Below are 7,093 nucleotides of genomic sequence, written 5' to 3'. Positions count from 1 at the left end.
CATGAGCACTTCAAACCTATGTATGCATATGCATACAAGCTCACGATGCCATGTGTTGTGAGCTTGTAGATCTGCTATTTTCAAAAAACTCTTGTCTTGCAAATGTGGAATATTTGGAATATTTGTTTAAAACATTCTAACGACACAAATGCTCCCCTGGGCACAAAACATTTATGAAAATATTTGAGAAACACTGGTTTAAATAATAAACAACAATGCAACCCGCAACTACCAATTTACAAGCAACTTTACAGAAAAAGAAGCCCAAAGTCGCTTATAATAAGCCGACATGGCAACACTGCATTAGAGGTGGAGCTGCTGGGATGAAAGGAGGAGGGAGGAGGAGGAGGAGGAGGAGGAGGAGGAGGAATCACACTGCTTTACTTTTAAACTGGGCGTCGATGTTGCTTCACAAGGTTGCAGATCCGGTTTAGAGACGGATACGGAAACTGGTTTGTTGTTCTGGGTCTAGAACGGATGCGGAAGTGGTGCATGTAATGCTCATGTACAAATGACCGGATATAGAAGGCGGGCTCTAGACCGGACCACGCTGTTTGACTCGGAGTAGAAACTAGAGACGAGGCTTTCTACATACATACTGTCAGTGGTGTCAATAGCCCCTACGGAACCTCTCCCTCCGCTATGCAGCTCCGAGATGAGGTCCCTCTTTAGTTTCTGCCGTATGCTGTAGGCCTTGTCGCACATTTTCCACTTTACATGTTTCTTACCCCTTTCTGCACATCGTATCCAAAAAGTAAAGCATTTGCGCCACTCTCTCAGATGTTTTAAATTTTAGCTGGCAATAAAATCTATCTAACGAGTTGAAGAAAGTATTTAATTTGCCTCGGTTTTCATCCGGTTCCAAAATATTTTGCATTATAAGATGCAATTCAACATTTGACCAGTAGGGGAATCAGTAATGTTATCTCTACGGGCACAACTCTTGCGCAATGTCTTAAAAACATGGAACCGGATGAAAACCGAGGCAAATTAAATACTTTCTTCAACTCGTTGGATAGATTTTATTGCCAGCTAAAATTTAAAACATCTGAGAGAGTGGCGCAAATGCTTTACTTTTTGGATACGATGTGCAGAAAGGGGTAAGAAACATGTAAAGTGGAAAATGTGCGACAAGGCCAACAACATACGGCAGAAACTAAAGAGGGACCTCATCTCGGAGCTACATAGCGGAGGGAGAGGTTCCGTAGGGGCTATGGTGTCAAGTAACAAAGTACATTTACTCAAGTACTGTACTTAAGTACCAGTAATACTGGTACCAGTAATACTCAAGTAAACTAAAAGTACCTCAAAACTGTACTGTACAGTTTTGAGGTACTTTTAGTTTACTTGAGTATTTCCAATTTCCAATACTTTTACTTCTACTCCACTACATCTCAGAGGCAAATGTTGTACTTTTACTCCACTACAATTATTTGAAAACTTTAGTTACTAGTTACTTTGCAGATAGAAATGATTACGTTATAAAACATAATTAACCACTTTAGCCCTATTTTATACCTAGGCTATTTGAAAATAGCAGATCTACAAGCTCACAATGCGTTGCGATGCCACACGTTGTGAGCTTGTAGATCTGCTATTTTCATTTAGTACTTTTACTTTTGGTACTTTAAGTACATTTTGATACCAATACTTTTGTACTTTTACTCAAGTGAATGTTTTATTCCAGACTTTTACTCTAACAGAGTACTTCTACATTGCAGTATTGATACTTTTACTTAAGTAAAATATCTGAGTACTTTTTCCACCACTGCATACTGTCATTATGACAGTCAGCCTTGTTTGACCGGATACAGTAGGCGTGCTCTAGACCGGATCTGAAAACTATTTACAGCAGTAAGATGAGAGCAGAGGATGCTGCCTCCCATTCTCTCTCTCTCTCTCTCTCTCTCTCTCTCTCTCTCTCTCTCTCTCTCTCTCTCTCTCTCTCTCTCTCTCTCTCTCTCTCTCTCTCTCTCTCTCTCTCTCTCTCTGCTTCGCCCCGCGCCTTCAGCAAGTTGAGCAAACAAAGACTGAAGTCTGAAGTCCACCCAAGATTCTACAATAGTGAAGAATGGCAGGTAAGAGTAGTTTTTTTTTGTATATGTAAAGTAGATCAACCCAGCTACTTTTCTTTTTCATAAATGAATGCCCTACTTCGTCATACTGCAGTGTTTGTTTGATTGATCGATGTACTTTCTTTAGTAAGACATGAGAACAGTACATGACAGTACATGGAAGTACAAATTTGCAATACAAGGTCTACTAAACTGGAAGACACATTAAGCACTGAGCTTGTTTAAAATGAGATCCCCATGCACACAAATCATGATGATATAAGAGACAGACAGATATACACACTACTATACAGAATGTCATACAATCAGTTTACAGGTTACTGGTATGAAGAGTGAAAATATGTACAAAAAAAGAAAGAGAGTGTGGGGGGGGGGGGGGGGGTAGGTTAGGACTTGGACAGGGGCCATTTTTGAATTGCAGTTAATAAATAACAGAGAGGGAGAGGGAAAAGGGATAGACGGACATGGAGGAAGGGAAAGGTGGACAGGGGAAAGGGATGGAAGGAGATGGGGGAAGGGATGGAAGGAGATGGGGGAAGGGAAGGTGGACAGGGTCCGGTTGCATACACATTGTTAGGATAACACTGAGGACTGACATTCTTCTGTCTGACCAAAATATGTGTTCTCAGCACTTGAGTATGGAAGGTCAATTCTGCCTGACTATGAAATGTGCTGCTCCACGCTCAGCGTCCAAGAGCAGCGACACTACCCTGACCAACTATAAACATGTGTTCCATTCTGAACGACTGAGAGTGGAAGGCCCACTGCTCTATGCCGAGGCCATAGTTACTGCCCTAGCCAGCATACTGACGCCTGATACGAGAAACATTCTCCTTGCGTTCATAAAACCTTATAACTCATCGTCTTGCTGTCTAGGTCTGCCGCTTGCCTACAGAGGAATAGCTATTTGACCTTGCTGTGTGAGCCTGCTGCTTAATAAGTACACTGAGGGTGTACTAAACTCATAAGACATATTATCAGACTAATTTACTTCTCTTGGGACATTACATTCAGACAAATCAGCATATAGTCATATATTAATATAACTGAACTGAATATAAATACTAAATGCATAATCAATAATCGATAAATGAATAGCCTAAAGGGAATATAAATTGTATTTCCGTTACAACGGCGACACGTGTTTTACAAGTGTGTTAACTGTTAACGTTTCATAAAAAATGATGGTGTAGACCGCATTAAATTGATCTGTTTGTCAACCGTGTTCCCAACAAAAAAATTGAACAAAAATGTTGGATTCCTCAGAATCTATTGATTGATTGATTGAGTCAATCAATTGCAGTTGATTGATTGCAGTTGTTGATGGAGCTGTTTTTTCCTTATCACCCACACAAAGTACCAGACACTTTCATAAAGGCGACAAAGAAAAGCAGACTCAGAACACAGGCAGCCATTGGTTATAACGATTATATTCAGACAGAGAGACTGGGAAGGTTACAGTATCACAGGTATTGAAGGCATCATCGGTCGTGTCTCTCTGAAGTTGAACAGAGAAAGCACTGGATTTAACAGCGTCCGTTAACATAAACATATGACATCATGGAAGACAGATCAAGCATCCAGCCGTCTGAGGTGTAATCCTGCCATTGGTGGAGAGTGATGATGCTAGTTGTCGTCAGATGAAGATGATGAAGATGAGGATGGTAGATGATGAAGATGATGATGATGGTGTGACAGTTTATCTTTGGACAAACAGCGTCCACATGTCTCAAACAACACTTTGACCTCGGCTCTGGCCGGTCACTGGTCAGTGGTGACTTCGTGACACTGAAAGAAGGGTTAGCGTAGAGAAGAACACAGAGATAGTGTTCTCAAAACATCCCATATTGACATAACTTGAGGAGCCAACAGATAACCACAGAAAGCCTGTAGCCAGCTGCTTTGACCTTGTATGAGAGACAGGAGAATAAGAGAATAGACTAGAGTACATGACTGATTTAGGCCAATATGACACCATTATATTAAATTGACATTTTAAGCAGGTTTATGACACTAGACAAATTATGATCAATCCAGATGAACTCTATCAGTTGTTATTAGCAAAAATGCATAGCCTATATTGTACTGTACAAAAAAACAGCTTGAGACAGCTTATTTCCATTGTGATGCTTTGAGTGCAAATTGAGTGCCACGTTTCCCGCTGTGTCCAACGCGTGTGTGTGTGTGTGTGTGTGTGTGTGTGTGTGTGTGTGTGTGTGTGTGTGTGTGTGTGTGTGTGTGTGTGTGTGTGTGTGTGTGTGTGTGTGTGTGTGTGTGTGTGTGTGTGTGTGTGTGTGACAGCTTGCTATTTTGTCTCATCTGTTTAAGAAAGTAGGTAGCTGATATATAGCACTTTTACCTTAGCGCTAGGTATACTCTTGGTTGCTGGTTTTTGCAGGAAATGCACTTAAGACTTCTGGTGATTAGATTCCCTACCTATGTTGAATGCACTTATTGTAAGTCGATTTGGATAAAAGCGTGTGTGTGTGTGTGTGTGTGTGTGTGTGTGTGTGTGTGTGTGTGTGTGTGTGTGTGTGTCGGACAGGGATGATGGGGAGGGTTAGGGGTGTCAAGATACACTAAGTAAGTCTGTCAGGTTTTTTTTTTAAACCCCACCCGACCCGACCCATTATGAGAGATCCCGAACCTGAATTAATATTCACTCATCCCATTTCTTAATCTTCATAGATATTGTCTACATGGACACATTAAAACCTGGGAACCGCCCAGTACAACCGCAGTCTTATACTGTTGGCCACTGAACAGCTCCACTGGAGCAGTTGGGGGTTCACTGCCTTGCTCTAGGGCACTTTAGTGGTGTTGGGGTAGAGGTAAGTGGTGTCCATTCACCTCCCCAGATTTGTTCTGGAACATTCGGGTCACAAACATGCCACAACCTGAACAACCTGTTCTCCGCCATGGTGATTTCAGAAAAAAATTGACCGTGTTTAGCAGGCCCGTGGCCTTCAGGGAATTTACGGCAATTTCTTTGTCTTAAGTCTGGTCACCATCCGTAAGCCCCTTAAAGGGATAGTTCACCCCAAAAATTGTCACCCCAGACATCAGTGTGTGTATGTGTGTGCACGTAGGTGTGCACGTAGGTCATTTTTCGAAAGTTAAGAAAGTCAGTGTGTGTGTGTATTTGCGTGCACATAGGCGTGCATGCCAATTCTTAGAAGTCAGACGCTATAGGTGATTCTCAGAAGTCAGTGGCCCTCATTTATCAACGCAGCGTATAAACCGCCGTATATTTTTCCATATATTCGGCCGTACACCAACGTCGAAGTCACATTTATCAACGCATCCTACACAGCTGATCCGAGCTTACACTTGGTCCCAGCGAATGATAAATGTCACGGCTGAAACGAGCGTCATTTAAATAACACGCCCCATAAATATTCTCAAAACGCCCCGATTTTACGACATGAAGACGAACCAGAATACGACCAAAGACATGAAAAGCCAATAAGAATCGCCTCGCCAGACACGCACACGCACACGCCCTCTCTCTCCACACACACACACACACACACACACACACACACACACACACACACACACACATACACACTCCGTACCGTAGCGGTACAATCTAATTGTCACGTAGGCTTGTAGCCTACATGAATGACATATTATGATACCAATTACATCGCCATGAATGGAATACGTTTGTATATTTATTTACCCCATACCGAGCAGTGCTCGTTCAAGTTACACTAAAGCATTCATGTAGTAGGCTATATTCCCCATGAGACTCGGGCGGTCTGCAGACTGCAGTGATCCCGTGCCGCCCACGTTAATAAGAGATTGGAGCGTCGGGTTTATATCCTTAACCCAGCCAGGTTGTAGTCTTCATAACTCTCTATGACATAACTCCATAACATAGGACAAGCTACTGTAAGTTTGTAGACCTCACTGTCCATGAAAAGGTGCCGTCCCGACCGCGGGACTCCCGGCGCAAAAGCGCTCGTATATTTTTGAAAATAGCAGATCTACAAGCTCACAACGCGTTGCGATGCAATACTGGCTTGTGAGCTTGTAGATCTACAATCTTATCTGAATGACTGTTAAAGCAGTTTGTTTAAATTACTTTATAAAATGATATATTTTCACAGCGATTATTTATTAGTGTAGATATACACATTTAGGAGTGGATTATGTGTCCAGATGCTTGTCAGACAGTCAGACAATGGTGCTCCGCAGGTCTAGAATGGAATAAACGGGTGCAGCCAACGTCAACAACTGGTCTCGACCAGACGTGAGATCTCAGCGTACCGTAGGATAAAGCCCACGCCAGGATATATTGATAAATGCCGAAAATTGCGGTGATTACGCCGTACGCCCATTATTTGGTCTACACCGCGTTTATAAATGAGGGCCAGTGTGTCTGTGTGTGTGACTTTGCCAACAGCCACCCACACACACAAAAAACGCTTACTTTGCACCTTGCACAACATTATCAGCATGGCCATATATGGGCATACTGATAGGTTCTTTATCATTTTACATACACCTTAGGGCTTTGATCACACCATAACTTCACACAGACTCATGAGAACTTAGTTTTACTTGCGCAAGGAGATATGAACACCAGCATTCCCGGAGTCAGTCTGGTGTCCAGACAGCTTAACACATATTTATTACAGCACAGCACAAAACACAGATGCCCAGAGAGTGGGCGTATACTAGAAAAGTAATATGAAAGTACAAATACTTTCTCTCTGAGTGGGTGAAAAGTACCAGGGGCGAGAACTTACAGATAAGATTGGAATGCCCATCTGGCATTGTACAGAGGCACTGCTGTGCACCTAATATCAAGCACACACTCTGTACCAGGACATACAGTATACACACATTGAATGAATACTATGCATTAATTAGATGAACACATTAAAATAAGAACAGAACTTATAAACACACATTACATAAAACTGAGAATCGGATCCTTCACATACTGAGGGGTTAAATGTCCCCCAAAATGTGTCTTATACCTGAGCATAATTCAGTAAATGCAATTA

This window comes from Gymnoscopelus microlampas (assembly GCF_963454915.1).
Source record: "Gymnoscopelus microlampas genome assembly, chromosome: 21".
NCBI classification, from domain to species: domain Eukaryota; kingdom Metazoa; phylum Chordata; class Actinopteri; order Myctophiformes; family Myctophidae; genus Gymnoscopelus; species Gymnoscopelus microlampas.
This window is presented reverse-complemented; position numbering follows the sequence as displayed.